Source organism: Bos indicus, chromosome 4, assembly GCF_029378745.1.
Source record: "Bos indicus isolate NIAB-ARS_2022 breed Sahiwal x Tharparkar chromosome 4, NIAB-ARS_B.indTharparkar_mat_pri_1.0, whole genome shotgun sequence".
Taxonomy (NCBI): domain Eukaryota; kingdom Metazoa; phylum Chordata; class Mammalia; order Artiodactyla; family Bovidae; genus Bos; species Bos indicus.
Genome location: NC_091763.1, coordinates 106302163 through 106324350, shown reverse-complemented (window position 1 = coordinate 106324350; position 22188 = coordinate 106302163). Strand labels below are relative to the sequence as shown.

Genomic DNA, 22188 nt, shown 5'->3' with positions numbered 1-22188 from the left:
GGTCCTTAGCTTCTGAAACAGTTTGTGCCACTTCTGCACACTTTTTACTTTTAATTCCTCCATTTTCTTTCATTGGCTTGTATCATCTTTCCATTTTCCATTACCGAGTACAGGGAGTGACCTCATGTGATATTTAGGTACGTTTGTTGAGAGGCAGGGAAGTGGAGACCAGAATTTCTGCCAAAAAACAATAGAGACAGATGACTTGACTCAGTTTCTTTCCTCCACCTCAGCTAAGCAGGGCTTCAAGCATCTTGGGAGAACCTTAGTTAATGGTTCATAATCCATTTTCTTCTCTGTTATATCCTACTTGATTTTTTTGATGTAAGTAATACAAAGAACTGTCACTAGAAAAACCATAAACTCTCCCTCTCAAACCTTTTGTCTCATTTCTATTTATTTGTATTATTCTCTTTAATCATTAATGGAATATCTGTGTGTGAGGGATCTTCCTTCCTTTCATTCTTTTGTCCTTTCCTACCCTGTGACAGTAGATAATTATATGAAAGAAGATGCAAAGAAGGAATTAGACACCATCCCTCCCTTTTAGAACGCTCAGGCTCCCTGGAGGAGATGTACCTTGTACATCTAGGATGCTTCAGGCCTCGAATAATAAATAAGAACATAGTAACTTTTAGTGTCCGAATAACCATGGCTCAAGACCTTCTTTTATCATAGCAGGGTCCTAAGGCCTTCTTCAAAGGGTCTCTCTTATTGTCACAGGCCTACCTAATTACATGCTTCAATCAGAACTTAGCTGCCATCACCACTTAGAATCCGCTCAGTCATTTCTCCTGAAAACACTCCAAATTGTTCACTAATGCTATTCACAAGAATACCCATCACTGAACACACACGTCTAGCCTGAAGGGACTCTTTCAGGATGCTTTCAGATACAGGAATCCTCAGGCTGCTTGGGCAGTAGGGAAATGAGTTATCTCTTCACTTTTTTGGCTATTACAGATAATGCTGCCTGAACACACACGTGAAAGTTTTTGTGTGGACACATGCTTTCAGTTGAAATTGCTAGGTTATATGGTAATTCCACTTTAACTTTCAAAGAACTGCCCATACATTTTACACAGTGGCTGTACCATTTTCCATTCCCACCAGCAATGCATGAGGCTCCCAATTCCTCCCCAGCTGCCCCCAAATTTGTTGTTGTCTGTCATTTTCATCACAGCCAAGTGGATGTGAGATGGCATTTTACTGTGATTTTAATTTCATTTCTTTAATGATTAATGATGCTGACTATCTGCTACATTTATTGGCCACTTACATATCTTCTTTGAAGATGTATATTTAGATCTTTTGCTCACTTTAAAGTTGGATTATTTGTCTTTTTATTGTTGAGTTGTAAGCTTTTTAAAATATATATAAGCTTTAATATATATATCATAGATATATGATTAGTAAATCATACTTTATCTATAAATTAATTATTAATATTATCAACATTAATACTGTTATTAATATTATTAAAATTATTAATAAATTAATTGTATTAATAAAACAATAAATCAGTTTTCTCATTTTGGAGGTTATCTTTACCTCTCTTGAGAGTGCTCTCTGAAGCACAAACTTTTTTTTTTTCAGTTCAAAGAATTCCAGCCTACCTAGCTTTTCTCAGCTGCCTGTGGTTTTGGTGTGATAGTTAAATCATTGCCTATTCCATCATCATGAAGATTTATACCTTTGTTTTCTTCTAAAATAATCTCAGATCTTATACTTAGCTCTTTGATACATTTGAGTGAATTTTTGTATATGGTATGAGGAAGGGATGTAACTGTATTCTTTTGTACATGGATATCCAGTTTTCCTAGCACCGTTCATTAGAAAGAATATTGTTTCCTAGTTTAATGGCCTTTGCACTCTTATCTGTAGAAGGCAATGGCAACCCACCGCAGTACTCTTGCCTGGAATATCCTATGGACGGAGGTGCCTGGTAGGCTACAGTCCCTGGGGTCGCGAAGAGTCAGACATGACTGAGCAACTTTACTTTCATTCTTCACTTTCATGAACTGGAGAAGGAAATGGCAACCCACTCCAGTATTCTTGCCTGGAAAATCCCACGGACAGAAGAGCCTGGTGGACTACACTCCATGGTGTTGCAAAGAGTTGGACACGTCTGAGCAAGCATACACGCACTGTTCTAAGCAGCCCTTTTGGCTTGAATTACATTTACTTGTCTTTTATTTTTTTTTAACAGCTTCCTCCCAGCCCAGAGTTTGAACCCAGGTCTCCTACATTGCAGGCAGATTCTTTACCAGCTGAGCCACAAGGGTAGTCCAAGAATACTGGAGTGGGTAGCCTATCCCTTCTCCATCAGATCTTCCCGACCCAGGAATCGAACCGGGGTCTCCTGCATTGAAGGGGATTATTTACCAACTGAGTAATCAGGGAAGCCCTAGATTTACTTACTTTCTAATTATTTTTAACAACTTCATAGAGCTATCATTCATGTACCAAAACTGCACATATTTAATGTACACAGTTTAATGAGTTAGCATCAGTTCAGTTCAGTTCAGTCGCTGAGTCGTGTCCAACTCTTTGAGAACCCATGGACTGCAGCACACCAGGCCTCCCTGTCCATCACCAACTCCTGGAGTTTACTCAAACTCGTGCCCACTGAGTCTGTGATGCCATCCAACCATCTCATCCTCTGTCATCCCCTTCTCCTGCTGCCTTCAATCTTTCTCAGCATTAGGGTCTTTCCCAATGAGTCGGCTTTTCACATCAAATGACCAAACTCTTGGAGCTTCAGCTTCAGTATTAGTCCTTCCAATGAATATTCAGAGTTGATGTCATTTAGGATTGATTGGTTTGATTTCCTTGCTGTCCAAAGGACTCTCAAGAGTTTTCTCCAGCACCACATGTAAAAAGCATCAATTCTTTGGCTCTCAGACCTCTTTGTGGTTCAACTCACATCTGGTCATGAATACTGAAAAACCATAGTTGGACAATATGGACCTTTGTCAGCAAAGTGATGTCTCTGCTTTTTAATACACTGCCTAAGTTTGTCATACCTTTTCTTCCAAGGAGCAAGCATCTTTTAATTTCATTCCTTCAGTCACCATCTGCAGTGATTTGGGAGCCCAAGAAAATAAAGTCTTTCATTGTTTCCAATTTTTCCTCATCTATTTGCCATGAAGTGATGGGATAGGATGCTATGATCTTATGATTAAAAAATAAGAAGCCAAGCTTAAAGAAATTAAAAAGACCTCAGTAAAATAGCAAGGAGGGACTTTTAGGGGAGGGAGAAGTATTCTGTGTTTTGATTGTCATGCCAGCTATCTATGCTGCTAAGTCCCTTCAGTCGTGTCCGACTCTGTGCGACGCCATAGAGGGCAGCCCACCAGGCTCCCCCGTCCCCGGGATTCTCCAGGCAAGAACACTGGAATGGGTTGCCATTTCCTTCTCCAGTGCATGAAAGTGAAAAGTGAAAGTGAAGTCGCTCAGTCATGTCGGACTCCTAGCAACCCCATGGTCTGCAGCCTACCAGGCTCCTCCTTCCATGGGATTTTCCAGGCAAGAGTACTGGAGTAGGGTAGCATTGCCTTCTCCGGCCAGCTATCTATACAGGTGCAAAATCTCCTCAAAAAGTGTTGAAACATATACTCAAATTGGGTGCATTTTATTGCAGAGTTGTTGCTTTTAAAGCTTGTGTAATTGTAGTATTCAGGACCTAGGGAGTTGCTGAGTTTCTTGCTCAGCTCCTCTGGCAGGGACAGCTGAGAGAAGCAGCCATGAACCCCTAAGGAGTCCGTGGGTCTGGATCAATTAATGTGCTGAGCAAGGTGATCAGGGTGCCTCTCTTGATTATCCTTATTTCTGAAGACACAGTTTTGCCAGGTGAAAAGCTCAAAATTACATATCTTAATAAAGATTATTAGGAACCCATCAAGGTCACATCCTGTGTCTCTCCTTTGCCAGATACGCTGCAAACTGGGAAATGAGACCCCTCACAGCTTCCTGCCCCGTCCTTGATTTGTGTTCCCACCAGCTGTTTTCCAACTCCCCTTCTGCTGATCCTGTGTGGCCATTTACAGATTTTTCCTTCTGCTTTATGCTCTTTCAAGGTGGGTTTCTGGTAGTTCCCACTCTCCTACGACACCACTGATTTCCTGAGCTGGGTCCACGGTGAGTTTGTGCTCTAAGAAGAGCTGACGTGCAGCGCTGTGGACTGGCTGCTGGCACAGAAATACAGAGCCGAGTCCGCTGCCTTGGTGGAGTTGAATTCCAGGCTGCAGGGTGAGTTTTGGGGCCACGGAGCCAAAAACAGCTGTTGAAATACTTCTGTATCTTCCACAATATCTTGATTCTTTAAGTAAGCCAAAAATTCAAATGCTCCTTCTGGCTTCTTGCGATACCAGTAAACATTAATATGTCCTTTTATGGGGACACAATCCATCTTTGCTTTCTGGCCTTTTCCTGTGAGCAGATGACCTGGACTCTGGATGACCTCAGGGTCCATGGAGCCTGTAAGGAATGAGACAGTAAGTGCAATGAAAGCCCAGGAGAAAGGCTGATTTTGCAGCCACAGGAGAAAGTCCTGAGATTGGAATCCAACAACTTCACAACAGGGATTTACTTGCTCCCCAGAAGAAAAAAAAAGCTGCACAGCACAAGAGGCTGAAGCACATGTCTGGCTTAGGGAGAAAGCAGGGTGGTGACTTTTCCCCTAAGGTGCTCATCCCCCTACAGCAATTCCTTGTGACGTGGTGGGTTCAGGTGGTCATTATAGCCCCTGTGTACGTGAGTCTCTAACATTTCACAGGCTGGGAGGGCAGAGAAAGCTGGGGAAACAACTAGTTTGAATTTGAAACTGCTTTATTTTCCTTTTTTCCCAATTCTTCTCTCTCATCAGTCTTTAAAGAATATAAGTCATTTCACATCAGTAATTTATTTCCTTTTTTAACTTGTCTATTTGCCTTTTCCCCTCCTCCCTTCCCTCTTAGGCAATGAAAGATACACTTTGCTATATGTCAATCACAGCTTCTATTGCATTTACAAAATCCTATAGCAGCTACTTGATGTTAAAAAAACAAATTTTGAGCTCTGCAAATATTTGGAATGAACATGCAGTACATCTAGAGAAATCACAAAATGAATGATCTTGCCTGGAACAATCAATTTAGGAAACAGACTTTCACTGAGAATTTCCAAGTCTCCCTGTTATTTTTCTAGATTCTTATCTTTCTTTCTCTACCTGTCTTGGTAATCGTAACATTATCCTCCCTATTCTCTCTCTTTGCCTAAATTTCAGTGACTTTCATCAAGTTTCATGAGAATATCTTTTGTGATTTTGAGTAGTGTGGCATTGAATACATAGATGATAGTACAAAAACAGGAATACTCTTTCTATTGGTTTAGCTTATTCATGATCGTGGTGTATAGCTTCACTTGTTTCAGGTTTTTTAAATGTTTTCACTAAAATGTGATACTTTTCTGAATTAAGTCATCATTTACCTAATAGATTTTTAATGTATTTTATATGTTGTTATAATTTGTAAATGGTCTCTCTCCTTAAAAAACATTTTTGACTGTTTCTTGCTAATATATGGAAATAAATGGACTTTTAAAGTTTATGTTAAATTCAATTTATTAAATTTGTTGTTATTAATAATGCAATTCTTCTTTAGATTCCTTTGGTTCTTCTCAATTTTCCATCTGTCTTTAATCATTTATTCGCTCCTTTCCTCATTCTCACCCTTTTTCTAGTTCATTGGCTAGATATTCAGCACAATCATGACCAGAAATAGTGGTGGACTTCATTTACTTTCTTGTTAATTCTGTTTGACCCAGAGAGCTACAGGTAGCAGATATGTGGTAGATGCTATGGAGGGTTAAAAAGTGTAAGATTAGGTCCTGCTATTAGAGGAGTTCGGAGAAGGCGATGGCACCCTCCTCCAGTACTCTTGCCTGGAAAATCCCATGGACGGAAGAACCTGGTAGGCTGCAGTCCATGGGGTCATGAAGATCGGACACGACTGAGCGACTTCACTTTCACTTTTCACTTTCATGCATTGGAGAAGGAAAAGGCAACCCACTCCAGTACTCTTGCCTGGAGAATGCCAGAGACGGGGGTGCCTGGTGGGCTGCCGTCTATGGGGTCGCTAAGAGTCGGACACGACTGAAGCAACTTAGCAGCAGTAGCAGCCTGAAACTGTTAGCTTAGGATACAGATTTTCTCTGAGGATTTTTAAGTCCCTGTGTTATTTTTCCAGATTTTATCATTCTTTGTCTACCAGGTTTTGGAAAACACAATCCCAATGTCCAGTATTTACTCTCTTTCGTTCCATTTTCAGTTTTAACTTGTGTAAGAATCTGTAAATTATATTTTAATCAGTGTTTTATGTCTTTGAAATTTATCTAAGGGATTCATTCTTTCTATACTTTTTCTGTGTCATATTTTTATTCACTTTTATGTCTGTGATAATAGTTTCTGTTTTTGCAGATAATTTTATATAATTCACTTTTGCTAATATGTGCGTGCCTGCTCATTCCCTCAGTCGTGTCTGACTCTTTGTGACCCCATGGATTGTAGCCCACCAGGTTCCTCTGTCCCTGGGATTTTTCAGACAAGAATCCTGGAGTGGGTTGCCATGTCCTCCTCCAGGGGATCTTCTCAACCCAGGGATCCAACTTGCATATCCTGTGTCTCCTGCAAAGCAGGCGGATTCTTTGCCTGATGAGCCATCACTAATATGTAAGGTTCCATTTATTATTAACAGTCAGAATTTATTATCCATTCTGAGTTCATGTCCACTAGTTTTCTCCTCTAGATTTTGGTGCTAGTCCAAACAGGACTTCATTCTTATACCTTTCTTTACATACCAAGGTACAATATTTCTCTTTACCTGGGAATATAAAAATTGAGCCTTAGGGTCACCATGTCAACTTTACATTCTAAGACCAAATGCTTTCCAAATTAAAATGAAGTCGCTCAGTTGTGTCTAACTCTCTGTAACCCATGGACTGTAAACCGCCAGGCTCCTCCGTCCATGGAATTTTCCAGGCAAGAATACTGGAGTGGTTTGCCATTTCCTTCTCCAGGGGATCTTCCCAACCCAGGGATTGAACCGGGGTCTCCAGCATTGCAGGCAGATGCTTTACTGTCTGAGCCATGAGGGTGGCCCCAGGGAAGCTCCAAATTAAGCCAGATAAATAATCCCAACAACTGTTGTGTGTTTTCTAGGGTTGCACATCTAAAATTCAATTGGTACTATTCTTTCTAATTTTTAAAATTTCTGGCTGTGCCCACTGGCATGTAGTTTATTAGTACCCTGAACAGGAATAGAACCAAGTCCCTCTCCCCCCGCCCCCCGACCCGCTGCCCCCCCAGCCCCACCGCTACAGGGGAAGCCCAGAATCTTAACCACTAGATGGCCATGGAATTCCTGTCATTTATGGTCTTTTAACTTTGCCAGTCTATTAGGATAAAATGGTATATCACTCTAGTTTTAGTTAGCATTTTTATGATTTTTCAGTTTAGATCAGTTCAGTCACTCAGTCATGTCTGACTCTTTGTGACCCCATGGACTACAGCACACCAGGCTTCCCTGTCCATCACCAACTCCTGGAGCTTGCTCAAACTCATGTCCATTGAGTTGGTGATGCCATCCGACTATCCCATCCTCTGTCATCCCCTTCTCCTCCTGCCTTCAACCTTTCCCAGCATCAGGGTCTTTTGCAATGAGTCAGGGCATCATATCAGGTGGCCAAAGTGTTGGAGCTTCAGCTTCAACATCAGTCCTTCCAATGAATATTTGGGACTGATTTCCTATACAATTGACTGGTTTGATCTCCTTGCAGTCCAAGAACTCTCAAGAGTCTTTCCCAACACCACAGTTCAAAAGCATCAATTCTTTGGTGCTCAGCCTTCTTTATGGTCCAACTCTCACAACCATACATGACTACTGGAAAAACCATAGCTTTGACTAGACAGAGCTTTGTTGGCAAAGTAAATGTCTCTGCTTTTTAATATGCTGTCTAGGTTGGTCATTGCTTTTCTTCCAAGGAGTAAGAGTCTTTTAATTTCATAGCTGCAGTCACTATTTGCTCTGATCTTGGAGCCCAGAAAATAAGGGTGTCACTATTTCCATTGTTTCCCATCTATCTGCCAGGAAGTGATGGGACCGGATGCCATGATCTTAGTTTTTTGAATGTTGAGTTTTAAGCCAACGTTTTCACTCTCCTCTTTCATTTTCATCAAGAGGCTCTTTAGCTCCTCTTCGCTTTCTGCTATAAGGGTGGTATCATCTGCATATCTGAGGTTATTGATATTTCTCCCAGAAATTTTAACTTCAGCTTGTGCTTCATCCAGCCCAGCATTTCACATGATGTACTCTGCATATAAGTTAAATAAACAGGGTGATAATCTATGGCCTTGATGTACTCCTTTCCCAAATTTCAACCAGTCTCTTGTTCCATGTCTGGTTCTAACTGTTGCTTCTTGACACACATACAGGTTTCTTAGGAGGCAGATCAGGTGGTCTGGTATTCCCATTGCTTTCAAAATTTTCCACAGTTTGTTGTGATCCATACAGTCAAAGGCTTTAGCGTAGTCAGTGAAGCAGAAGTAGACCTTTTTCTACAATTCTCTTACTTTTTGGTTGAATATATTTTTTCTGTTTATAGGCCACTAGTGTTTTTAGTACACTGCCGTTTGACCACATTTCTTTTTGAATGTTCAGCTATTACTTACTTGTAACAATTCTTTACATATTCCTGATAGCAAACTTTGTCAGTTACATGTGCTGCTAATATCTGTTCAATCAGTGGCTTGTCTTTCACTCTTTGTAATGCCTTTTTTTTTTTTTTAGTTGGTATTCCTAATTTAGTTGAGTCTACATTCTCTTTGGGGAGGGTATACATTTAATTCTTTATAATTACGTTCTTGTACCCCAAGATCATAAAGATATACTTACCAGTTATTTACCAGACAGCTAACATTTTAAAGTTGTGTGTAAGCATTTGATTCTTTAATAATAATTATTTTTGCTTAGGCTGTGAAAATGAATTTAAGTCCATCCTTATTTCTGTGGATAACAGCTTGTCCAAGAAGAACACTGCATTTTTCCCCTGCATACCTCCAGTGATGGCTCTATCATATATAAAATGCCTACTTAAACACCAGTTCAGTTCAGTTCAGTTCAGGCGCTCAGTCATGTCTGACTCTTTGCGACCCCATGAATCACAGCACACCAGGCCTCCCTGTCCATCACCAACTCCCAGAGTCCACCCAAACCCATGTCCATCGAGTCAGTGATGCCATCCAACCATCTCATTCTTTGCCGTCCTCTTCTCCTCCTGCCCTCATTCTTTCCCAGCATCAGGGTCTTTTCAAATGAGTCAGCTCTTCACATCATGTGGCCAAAGTATTGGAGTTTCAGCTTTAGCATCAATCCTTCCAGTGAACACTTAGGACTGATCTCCTTTAGAATGGACTGGTTGGATCTCCTTGCAGTCCAAGGGACTCTCAAGAGTCTTCTTCAACACCACAGTTCTAAAGCATCGATTCTTCTGAGCTCAGCTTTCTTTATAGATCAGCTCTCACATCCATACATGACGACTGGAAAAACCACAGCCTTAACTAGACAGACCTTTGTTGGCAAAGTAATGTCTCTAGCTTTTTAATATGCTCTCTCAGATCAGATCAGATCAGTTGCTCAGTCATGTCTGACTCTTTGCGACCCCATGAATTGCGGCTCGCCAGGCCTCCCTGTCCATCACCAACTCCCAGAGTTCACTGACACTCACGTCCATCGAGTCAGTGATGCCATCCAGCCATCTCATATGCTGTCTAGGTTGGTCATAACTTTCCTTCCAAGGAGTAAGTGTCTTTTAATTTCATGCCTGCAATCACCATCTGCAGTGATTTTGGAGCCCCCCAAAATAAAGTCTGACACTGTTTCCACTGTTTCCCCATCTATTTCCCATGAAGTGATGGGACCAGATGCCATGATCTTCATTTTCTGAATGTTGAGCTTTAAGCCAACTTTTTCACTCTCCTCTTTCACTTTCATCAAGAGGCTCTTTAGTTCTTCAGTTTCTACCATAAGGGTGGTGTCATCTGCATATCTGAGGTTATTGATATTTCTCCTGGCAATCCTGATTCCAGCTTGTGCTTCTTCCAGCCCAGCATTTCTCATCATGTACTCTGCATAGAAGTTAAAATAAGCAGGGTGACAATATGCAGCCTTGACGTACTCCTTTTCCTATTTGGAACCAGTCTGTTGTTCCATGTCCAGTTCTAACTGTTGCTTCCTGACCTGCATACAGGTTTCTCAAGAGTCAGGTCAGGTGGTCTGGGATTCCCATCTCTTTCAGAATTTTCCGCAGTTTATTGTGATTGACACAGTCAAAGGCTTTGGCATAGTCAATAACACAGAAATAGATGTTTTTCTGGAACTCTCTTGCTTTTTCGATGATCCAGCTTAAACTTGCTCCCCTTTTAAATCCATGATTTTCATTTGTCTGTTTATTTATGTCTTTTTCATTATCCTAAACTAAGAAATAATTTGATACTTCAAGGAGAAATCACCTTACTTTGTCCCTGTTCAACATTATTTTCTCTTTTCTGTGTTGACCACTTAAATTTCAGATGACTTTGGTCAGATTTCATGAAAATATCTTTTATGATTTTGATCAGCCCTGAACAAACAGTTGATGGTGAATATTTAGGAATACTCTTACCATCGGTTTTACTGATTCATGATCATGGTGTACATTTTCACTTATTTCAGGTTTTTAAAATGTTTTCCTCTAAAATGTAATCCTTTTCTGAATTACAGTCTCATTTACCTAATAGATTTGTTTTTATGTATTTTATATGTTAGATTAGAATTTTTAAATCATCTCTCTTTAAAAAACATTTTAACTGTTGATAACATATGGAATAAACTTTTAATATTTATGTTAAATTCAATAAGCTTATTAAATCTGTTATTAATAATGCATTGCCTCTTTAGATTCCTTTGGTTCTTCTAAACTTGCCGTCTGTGTTTTAAAACTTTTCTTCCCCTCCTTTTCTCATTCTCAGCCTTTTTTCTTGTTCTCCTGGCTGGAATTTGGCAAAATCTTCACTAGAAATACTAGTGCCATTCATTTACTTATTTATCAGTTATATTTGACTTGGAGAACTACAGATACTAAATATGTGGTAGATGCTATGAGGGTTACAAGGTATGAGATTACATCCTGCTATTAAAGGAGTTATCCACATGCCAAGTGAAAGCGAAAGTGATCGTCGGTCGTGTCTGACTCTTTGCCACCCATGGACTGTAGTCTGCCAGGCTCCTCTGTCCATGGAATTCTTGAGACAAGAATACCAGAGTGGGTTGCCTTGCCCTCCTCCAGGGGATCTTCCCTACCCAGAGATCAGACGAATGTCTCTTACATCTCCTGCATTGGCAGGCAGGTTCTTGACCACTAGTGCCACCAGGGAAGCACATCACTCTTCCGACTGGTATTGGCCCAGGTTCATCTTGGCTGACCCACATGAAGCCAAGACACTAGATGCCCAGGTTTGCTGCAGAAAGTGAGAGTGAAAGTCGCTCAGTCATATCCAACTCTTTGCGACCCCATGGACTACACAGTCCGTGGAATTCTCCAGGCCAGATTACTGGAGTGGGTCGTTCCCTTCTCTAGGGGATCTTCCCAAACCAGGGATCAAACCCAGGTCTCCCACACTGCAGGTGAATTCTTTACCAGCTGAGCCACCAGGGAAGCCCAAGAAGACTTGAGTGGGTAGCCTATGCCTTCTCCAGCAGATCTTCCCTACCCAGGAATTGAACTGGGGTCTCCTGCATTGCAGGCAGATTCTTTACCAGCTGAGCCATAAGGGAAGCCCATTTGCGTCAGGGAAGGGGTTTATTTGCAAAGGAATCAGGCAAAGAGATGAAAGATCTTCTGCCCAATTTTAAAATTGTGTTGTTTGTGTTTTTCATATTGAGTTGCCTGACTGTTTATATATTTTGAATATTAATGGTTTACTGATTATTTTGTTTGCATATATTTTCTTCCATTCAGCACGTTATCTTTTTTTCGTCAGTGGTTCTCTTTTGTTTGTTTGTTTTTGCTGTAAGAAGATTTTAAGGTTAATTCAATTGCATTTGCTTATTTTTGCTTTTGTTTTCTTTCCCCAGTGAGACAGATCTGAATATACATTGCTACAATAGATGTCAAAGAGCGTTCTGTGTTTTCTTCTAGGAGTTTTGTTGTTCCTGACCTGCACGTCAATCTTTAATCCATTTTGAGTTTATATAAGTGTGTGGGGTGTGAACATTCTAATTTCATTCTGTTATGTAGCTGTCCAGTTTTACCAGTACTACTTATTGAAGACAATCTTTTCTAAACTGTATATTCTTGCATTCTTTGTCATAGTTTCACTGACCGTGTTTTCGTGGGTTTATTTCTAGACTATCAGTTGTATGTCCATTTATGTGCAATATCATTCTGTTTTGATTATTATAGCTCTGTATTAATAATATTAACTGAAGTCAGAGAGTATGACACCTTTTGCTTTGTGGGCATTTTTTTATTCTCTTGAATGCTCTTTACTATCTGGGGTCTTCTGTGTCTTTCGCATAAATTTTAGAACTATTTGTTCTAGTTCTGTGAAAATTGTTGTAGGCATTTTGATAGGGACTGCATTAAATCTGTAGTACAGACCTTTTAGCAATATTAATTTTAGAAATGGCCCATGAGAGGAACAAGAAATGAATTCACAGACTTGACCAGCGGAGATGCAGCAACTGAAATTCTTCTTTGCAAGTCATGTGCTTTGCAGTCAAATAACTCCTTAATATAGTTAATTCACTGGTTTATTTTCATAAGCAAAATGTATCTCTTCTTAACTCTTCCAGTATGGTTGAATTAGTTTCTTTTACTTTAAAGCAGAACAATACTAACAGGCACACAGAAAATCAGACTGATCTTATGATCTCAGGTATGGTTGCTGAAGAACACTAATTTCTGGAGAAGGTGTTTTTCTATAATATATTGTGTTTGCGATATCAATTGAGAAATGTAAAGACTAAGTCAAAGTGTGATAATGCAAAGTCTTGGAAGAAATATTTGAATAAATAAATTCCACATGAGTATGGAAAATGAAAAATTAAATGAAAAAGTAAATTCATAACACATGTCTTAAAAAATTTAGAGAAAAGAAAAAAAATTCAACAAAATATGTGCTGGACATAGTCAATAAAAAATATACAGAGCAATGGTTGCTGTTGCTGTTGTTGCTAAGTCAATTCAGTCCTGTCCGACTCTGTGTGACCCCATAGACGACAGCCCACCAGGCTCCCCATCCCTGGAATTCTCCAGGCAAGAACACTAGAGTGGGTTGCCATTTCCTTCTCCAATGCATGAACGTGAAAAGTGAAAGTGAAGTCGCTCAGTCGTGTCCGACTCTTAGCGACCCCATGGACTGCAGCCTTCCAGGCTCCTCTGTCCATGGGATTTTCCAGGCAAGAGTACTGGAGTGGGGTGCCATTGCCTTCTCCAAGCAATGGTAAAAGAAGTTAAAAAGACCTTAGTAAAATAGCATGGAGGGATTTGGGGGGAGGGGGAAATAGTCTGTGTCTTGATTCTCACGCTGGTTGCATGGGTTATAAACTTGTCACAATGTACTGATATACAGACCTAAATTGGAGCATTTTGTTTTGGTATGTTATGCCTCAAAGTTGCTTTTAAAAGTTGCATGATTGCAGGAATCTGGTTGAAGAGAGATGCTGATTTTTCTGCTCAGTTGCTCTGTCAGGGACAGATGAGAAGCAGCCATGAACCAACCCTGAGGAGTCTCTGGGTCTGGAGCAATGAATGTGCTGAGCCAGGTGATCAAGGTCCCCACGGAAGACAGGTGACCTGCAGATTATCCCTATGTCGGAAGCCACAGCTTTGCCAGATGAAAAGAACGGAACTGCATGTTTAATAAAGACAGTTAGAAACCCATCAAGGTCACATCCTGTGTCTCCTTTGCCAGATATTCTGCAAACTGGGGAATCTGAGACCCCTCACAGCTTCCTTCCTCTTCCTTGGGTTTGTGTTCCCACCAGCTGTTTTCCACCTCCCTTTCTGCTCATCCTGTGTGGCCATTTACAGGTTTTTCCTTCTGCTTTATGCTCTTTCAAGGTGGGTTTCTGTTAATTCCTACCCTCCTACAACACCACTGATCTCCTGAGCTGGGTCCATGGTGAGTTTGTGTTCTAAGAAGAGCTGACGTGCAGCACTGTGGACTGGCTACTGGCACAGAAATACAGAGCCGCGTCCGCTGCCTCGGTGGAGTTGATTTCCAGGCTGCAGGGTGAGTTTTGGGGGCACTCAGCTGAAAATCGCTGTTTGAACATGGCTGTATCTTCTGTAATTTTTCCATTCCGCAAATAAACCAAAAACTCAAATGATTCCAGCTTCTTGAGATACCAGTAAACAGAAGCGTGTCCTTTAATGGGGACACAATCCATCTTTGCTTTCTGGTCTTTTCCTTTGACCAGATGACCTGGACTCTGGGTGACCTCACTGTCCATGGAGCCTGTAAGGAAAGAGAAAGTTCACAAAAAGCCATAGAGGGAGCCTGATTTGGCAGCCATAGGAGAAAGTCCAATACATTTGCCTCACCTGCTCCCCAGAGAAAAAGAGCCACCCAGCACAGGAGGCTGAGGCTCATGGCTGACTCCAGGAGAAAGCAGGGCAGCGGCGTTTCCTCTCAGGCCCCTCATCCCCCTTCAGCACTTCCTGGTGACGTGGTCACTTCCTGTGGTCCTCACAGTTCCTGGGTACCTGAGACTATAATATTTCATAGGCTGACAGGACAAGGAAAGCTGTGAAATAATCAGTATGCATTCCAACCTGCTTTAACTTTCTGTTTCCTGATTCTGCTCTTCCATCGCTTCTTTAAATATAAAAATCATTTCTCATGAATAATTTATTTGCTTTTTAAATGTGTCCGTTTGCCCCCTCTCCTCCTCCCTTCCCTCTCAGACAATGAACCATATAACTTGCAGTATGTCAATCATAACTTCTACTGCACTTACAAAGTGGGATAGCAGCTACTTTATGTTAGCAAACCAAATTTTGAACTATACAAAGAAATACTTGTGATGCACCTGCAATAGATCTAGTCAAATAATAAAATGAATGATCGTGCCTGAAGCAATCAGTTTGGAAGGTAGATTTTCCCAGAGAATTTTTAAGTCCTTGTTGTTTTTCTGGATTCTACCATTCTTTTCTACCAGGTCTAGGTAACCATAATCCCGAAGTTCAAATTTTTACTCACTTTCTATTATCACTTTTAGATTTATGTAAGAATCTGTAAATTATTTATTCATCAGTGTTTTATGTCTTTGAAAATTATCTAAGGGGTTCATTCTGTTTATACTTTGTTCCGGTAATGTTCTTTTTTTATTCAATAGTGTGTCTGTGCCAATAATTCATGTTTTGCACATAATTTTAGATAATTCAATTTCATTAATAACTAGAATTCCATGTATTAGTTTGTCAGAATTTATTATCCATTCTCGAATTTATTCACAGTAGTTTTTTCCTCTAGATTTTGGTACTAGTATAAACAGGACTACATTCTCATACCTTTCTTTATAAACCGAGTTGTAAGATTTCTCTATACCTGGGAATATAAAAATTGAGCCTTAGGGTCACCACGTTAACTTTACATACTAAGACAAAATGCTTTCCAAGTTAATTAACTCAAATCATCTCAAGAACATTTTATTGTGTGTTTTCTAGTGTTACACATCTAGGACTCAATTGGCACAATTCTTTTGCCAGTCTATTAGGATAAAATGGTATCTGACTGTAGTCTTAGTTTGCACTTTTTATGATTGTTAAGGAGGTTGAATATATTTTTTTCTGTTTATAGGCCACTAGTGTTTTCTGTAGGCTGCAGTCCATGGAGTCGTGAAGTCGGACACGACTGAGTGATTTCATGTTCACTTTTCACTTTCATGCATTGGAGAAGGAAATGGCACCCCACTCCAGTGTTCCTGCCTGGAGAATCCCAGGGACGGGGGAGCCTGGTGGGCTGCCGTCTATGGGGTCACACAGAGTCGGACACGAATGAAGTGACTTAGCAGCAGCAGCAGCAGCAGCTATTACTTATTTGTAACAGTTCCTTACATATTCTGGTTACCAAATTTTGTCAGTTACATTTGTTACTAATACCTTTTGATTTTGTGGTTTGTGTTTCACTCTTTGTAATTTTTAAAAAATACGTTTATGTATCTCTTTGGCTGCTCAGGGTCTTGGCTATGGCACACAGGCTTGCTGTTGCAGCCTGTGGGGTCTAGTTCCCTGGCCAGGGATGGAACCTGGGCCCCCTGCACTGAGAATACCGAGTCTTAGCCAACGGACCCCGGGAGAGTGCTGCAGTGTATTTTATTGATATTTCTAATTTAGTTGGGTCTACATTCTTGTTATGGAGTGTACACATTTAAGTCTTTATAAGCAATGCTTTCATATTCCAAGGTCATAAAGATAAATTCACAAGTTATTTATCAAACCGCTGACGTTTTGAATGTGGCACTGAAGCATTTAATTCTTTTATAATGTATGGAATTTTAATTTTTAAAATCTTTTATAACAACTTGTCCCAGAAGAACGTTTTGTGTAGTGCCTTACTCCTCTGCATACATGCAGTGATGGCTCTATCATATATAATATGCCTACATAAGCATGCTGCCCTTTCAAATCTATGATTTTCTGTTTGTAAATTCATATGCCTTTTTCATTGTCCTAAATTAGAAAATGGTGTGGTGATTCAAAGAGGAACCACCTCGTTTTCTACTTGTTCAATATTATCTTCCCTATTGTCTTTATTCCATATAAACTTCAGTTTACTTTCATCAAATTTCATGAAAATACCTATTGTGATTTTGTTTTGTGCTGCATTGAATTCATAGATAATACTGCAGAAACACTACGGGTTTAATTTTTTCATGATCATGGTATAAATCTTCACTTATTTCAGATTTTTAAAATGTTTTCCTTCAAGATTTAATATTTTTCTGTATTAAAATCTCATTTACCTAATCAATTTGTTTTTATGTATTTTATGTTATTTTAAAATTTGTAAATGGTCTCTCCCTAAAAATATTTTTAACTGTTTGTTGCTGGAATATAGAAATAAACTGACTTTATATATCCATGTTAAATTCAGTACTTATTAAATTTATTGTTGTTAATAATGCAATACATCTCTAGATTCCTTTGGTTCTTCTAAATTTGCCATCTGTCCTTAATCACTTTTTTTCCTCCTTTTCTTATTCACACTCTTTTCTCTTGTTCTGCTGGTTTGAAATTCAGCACAGTCTTGACTAGAAATTGTGGTCACATTCATTTACTTATTCATCAGCTATGTTTGACGTGGACAACTACAGATACTGGATATGCGGTAGATGCTATGGGGGTTACAAAGTATAACATTAGATCTTACTATTAAAGGAGTTCCTGGCGTGCCAGGATATCCGCATCATTATCCCCAATGCTGCTGGACCAGGTTCATCTTGGCTGACCCACAGGAAGACAAAACACTAGATGCCCATGTTTGGAGCAAGAAGAGGTTTGTTTGCAAGGCAACCAAGCAAGGAGATGAGAGATCTTATGCCCAATTTGTAATTGGGTTCTTTTGTGTTTTTTAAATTGAATTGCCTTAACTCTTTAGATATGTTGGATATTAATGCTTTACTGGTGTTATTTTTTGCAAACACTTTCTTCCATTCATCAGGTTGGATTTTTGTTTCGACAACTTTTTTTGTCTCTTCCTTTTTTCTGTGAGAAGATTTTAATCTTGATTAGGTCCCGTTTGTTTATTTTTGCTTTTGTTTCTTTTCTTTGTAGAGACAGATCAAAAGATACGTTGCTACAACAGATGTCAAAGAATGTTCTGCCTGGGTTTTCTTCTGGGAGTTTTATGGTTTCCGGCCTTACACGTTGGTCTTTAATCCATTTTGAGTTTATATTTGTGTGTGGGGTGAGGAAATGTCCTAACTTCATTCTGTTATGTAGTTGTCCAGTTTCACTAGTCCTGCTTATTGAGGAGGAAGTTGTTTCCAAACTGTATATTCCTGCATTCTTTGCCGTAGTTGAACTGACCATACAAGCCCGGGTTTATTTCTGGGCTGTCTGTTCTGTGTCCATTTTTGCACCCGTTCCATTCTGTTTTGATTATTACAGCTTTGAGCATTCACTGACATCAGAGATTGTACTATCTCTAGCTTTGTTCTTTTTTCTCTTGATTGCTTTCACTATCTGGGACCTCATGTGGTTTCATACCAATTTTACAACTATTTGTTTTAGTTCTGTTCATAGGCACTTTGACAGAGACTGCAGTAAATCTGTAGTACAGACCTTTTAACAATATTAATTGCGGAACTGGCTGATAGGAAAAATAAGAAATATATTCACAGGCTTGACCAACAGAGAGGCAGCATCCACATTTTTCTTTGCAAATCATGTGCTTTGTCAAATATTCTCCTTAATTATTCTTAACTCTCCAGCTTATTTTCATAAGCAAAATATATTTCTTCTTAACTTTAACAATATGTTTGATTTAGTCTCTTTTCCTTTAAAGCAGAGCAGTCCTAACAGTTGGGCACACAGAAAATGAGGCTACTTTTGTGATCTCAGTTTTGGTTGCTGGTAAACACGAACTTCTGGAAAAGGTCCTTTCTGTAAACCTCTATACTGAGGTTGAGACATCAACTGAGAAATGTAAAGACTAAATCGAAGTACGAAAATATAAAGTCTTTGCAGAAAATATTTTAATAAATAAATTCCTTATGAGTATTAAAAAGTACATTCATAATATATCTCTTAAAACAATTTCAGGAAAAACTAAGAAAAATTAAACAAAATATGTGCAGAACATGATTGATAAAGAAAATATACAAAGCAATAGTGAGAGAAGTTAAAAGGACCTCAGTAAAATGCCATGGGGGATGTTTTGGGAAGGGGGAAACGTTTTGTGTCTTGATTGTCATGCTGGTTACATGGGTGTAAAAACTTGTGAAAATACATCAGTATGTGCCTAAAATGGGTGTATTTTGTTGTGGGTATGTTATGCCTCAAAGATGCTTTTAAAAGTTGCACAATTGCAGGAATCTGGATGAAGGGAGTTGCTGAGTTTCTTGCTCAGTTTCTCTGGCAGGGACAGCTGAGAGAAGCGGTGATGAACCCTGAGTCTCTGGGTCTGGATCCATGAATGTGCAGAGCCCGGTGATTAGGGTGCCCGGGGAAGACAGATGACCTGCCGATTATCCTTAGTCCTGAAGGCACAGCTTTATCAGGTGAAAAACACAGAACTACATGTTTTAATAAGACTGTTATTAATCCACCAAGGTCACAACCTTTGTCTCCTTTGCCAGATACCCTGCCAGCTGGGGAATCTGAGACCCCTTACAGCTTCCTGCCCCACCCTTGGGTGTGTGTTCCCACCAGCTGGTTTCCATCTCCCCTTCTGCTCATCCTGTGTGGTCATTTACAGATTTTTTCCTTCCGGCTAATGCTCTTTCAAGGTGGGCTTCTCTTAGTTCCTGCCCTCCTACAACACCACTGATTTCCTGAGCTGGGTCCACGGTGAGTTTGTGCTCTAAGGAGAGCTGACGCGCAGCACTGTGGACTGGCTGCTGGCACAGAAATACAGAGCCGAGTCCGCTGCCTCGGTGGACTTGATTTCCAGGCTGCAGGGTGAGTTTTGGCGGCACTCAGCTGAAAATCACTGTTTGAACATGGCTGTATCTTCCACAATGTCTTGCTTCTGAAAGTAAACCAAAAATTCTAATGCTTCTTCCAGCTTCTTGCGATACCAGTAAACATAAGAGTGTCCTTTTATGGGGACACAATCCATCTTTGCTTTCTATTCTTTTCCTTTGACCAGATGACTGGGACTCTGGGTGACCTCAGTGTCCATGGAGCCTGTAAGGAAAGAGAGAGAAAGTACAGTGAAAGCCCAGGAGAAAGCCTGATTTTGCTGCCACAGGAGAATGTCCTGAAACTGGAATCCAATAAGTTCACCTCACCTGCTCCCCAAAAGAAAACAAAAAGCCGCACAGCACAGAAGGCTGAAGCACATGGCTGGCTCAGGGAGAAAGCAGGGCAGCGACTTTTTCTCTAAGGCTCCTCATCCCCCTTCAGCACCTGCTTGTGACGTGATTACTTTTCGTGGTCATCATATGGAAAATGAGACTAACGTTGCACAGCCTGGGAGGGCAGAGAAAGCTGGTTAAACAACTGGTGTGGATTTCAAACTGCTTTAATTTTCTTTCTCCTGATTCTGCTCTTTCACTATTTCTTTAAAAATAAAAGTTATTTGCATATTAACAATTTATTTCCTTTTTTACCTTGTAGATTTGCCTTTTCCCTTCCCTCTCAGACAGAACAGCTTGCTGTTATCAATCATAGTTTCCACTGCACTTAAAAAATCATATATCTGCCTCTTTAAATTAAAGAGTTAAATGTTGAACTTATGCAAAATAATATTTATGATGAATATGCAATCCATTTAGGGAAAAAAATAAAGGGAATCCTCTTGTTTGAATCAATCAGCTTAGGAGTTAGATTAGCACTAAGAATGTTTAAGCCCCTGTGTTATTTTTATAGACTTCATGGTTGTTTTTCTACCATGTCCATGTAACTACACTCCTGAAATTCATATTTTTATTCACTTGCTTTTCATTACAGTTGTTCTCATTTATGTAAGAATCTGAAAATTTTGTATTAATCAGTGTTGTACGTCTTTTAAGTGTTTTTGAGGGAGTTCTTTTTCTTGGCCATGCTCTTTTCATTCAACATATGCCTATGATATTAAATCATGTTGTCTCATGTAGTTTTAGATAAATCAGTTTCACTAATATGTAGGATTCCACTTACTAGTTTGTCAGAATCTATTATCCATTTAACCTCATGCACCCTCGTTGTTGTTTTTTTTCTCACCCAGATTTTAATGCTACGACAAATAGGAGTGTATTCTTACACAATTCTTTACATACTTAAGTGTAAAGTTTCTGTATACCTGGGATTGTAAAAATTGAGCCTTAGGGTCACCACGTCTATTTTACATAGCAAGACAAAATGGTTTCCAAATTAATTAAGCAAATAAATAGTCCCACAACAGTTTATGAACTACATTCAAATGTTCCTCTTCTAGCATCTAGTACATTGGCATGTACTGTTCTTTTAATTTTGTCAGTCTGTTAGGTTAAAGTGGTATCTCACTATAGCTTTAGCTTGCATTTTTATGACTGCGAAGGAGATTGATATTCTAAAGTAATACGTTTATAGGCCACTGGTTTTTCTGAACATTGCTCTTTTCTCATACTTTTGGTAGATTAACTAGCATTTATTTGTAACAGTTCTTCATATATCTCAGATACTAAACTTTGTCATTTACATGTATGCTAATATCTTTTCAATTCGTGACTTGTGTTTTAACTCTTTGTAAATTTTTTGTTGATATTTCTTATTTAGTAAAGTCTATCATTCTTTTTTGGGGGGAAGGTGTGAATTCTTTAATTCTTTATAAGCAATGTTTCCATAACTAAAGTTCATAAAAATATATTCCTATATTTACCAAATAGTTAATAATTTAAATGTTGCAGTTCAGCATTTAATCCTTTTAGAATTTTGGGGTTTTTTTTGCATATGTAGTGAGAAAGAGTTTAGATTAATTTTTCTTCCTGTGGAGAACTACTTGTCCCAGAAGAACCTGTATATTGCATTACTCCCCTACATACCTGCAGTGGTGGCTTTACCGTATATTAAGTGCCTATATATGCACAGTGCTATTTTAAATCTATGGTTTTCCATTTGTCCACTTAGTTATACGAAATTATAAAATAATTTGATGATTAGATTGCAAATTCACATCACTTTGTAGTTCTTTAATATTATCTTCAGTATTCTCTCCTCTTTTTCCCACTTAAATTATGACTATTTTGTCAAATTTCATGAAATTCCTGTTGTGACTTTGTTTAGTGCTATAGTGAATACATAGATGATAGTGCTGAAATTGGAATAATTTTAGTACTGGTTTAACTTATTCATGATCACGGCATGTAACTTCAGTTATTTCAGATTTTAAAATGCCTTCCTCTAAAATTTAATAAATTTCTGAATTGTTTATCTTTGTATAGATTTAGGTGTATTATCTTTTATGTTTTCTGTTACTAAATG

The 22188-nt window shown here is 39.2% G+C and overlaps 1 long non-coding RNA gene and 1 gene segment (V, D, J or C); one reads left to right on the top strand and one right to left on the bottom strand.

The window, feature by feature from the left end:
- The window catches only part of LOC109557711 (T cell receptor beta constant 1-like), a gene marked incomplete in the record, with an annotated part of 426686 nt that overhangs the window by 199855 nt on the left and 204643 nt on the right, over positions 1-22188 (bottom strand).
- LOC139182781 (uncharacterized) lies at positions 13545-22149 on the top strand. 2 transcript variants are annotated; one of them, XR_011566344.1, is made up of 3 exons: positions 13545-14311; positions 17857-19704; positions 19895-22149. It is a non-coding gene; the product is annotated as an uncharacterized lncRNA (long non-coding RNA). The 2 variants fall into 2 exon arrangements; XR_011566345.1 differs by lacking the exon at positions 17857-19704.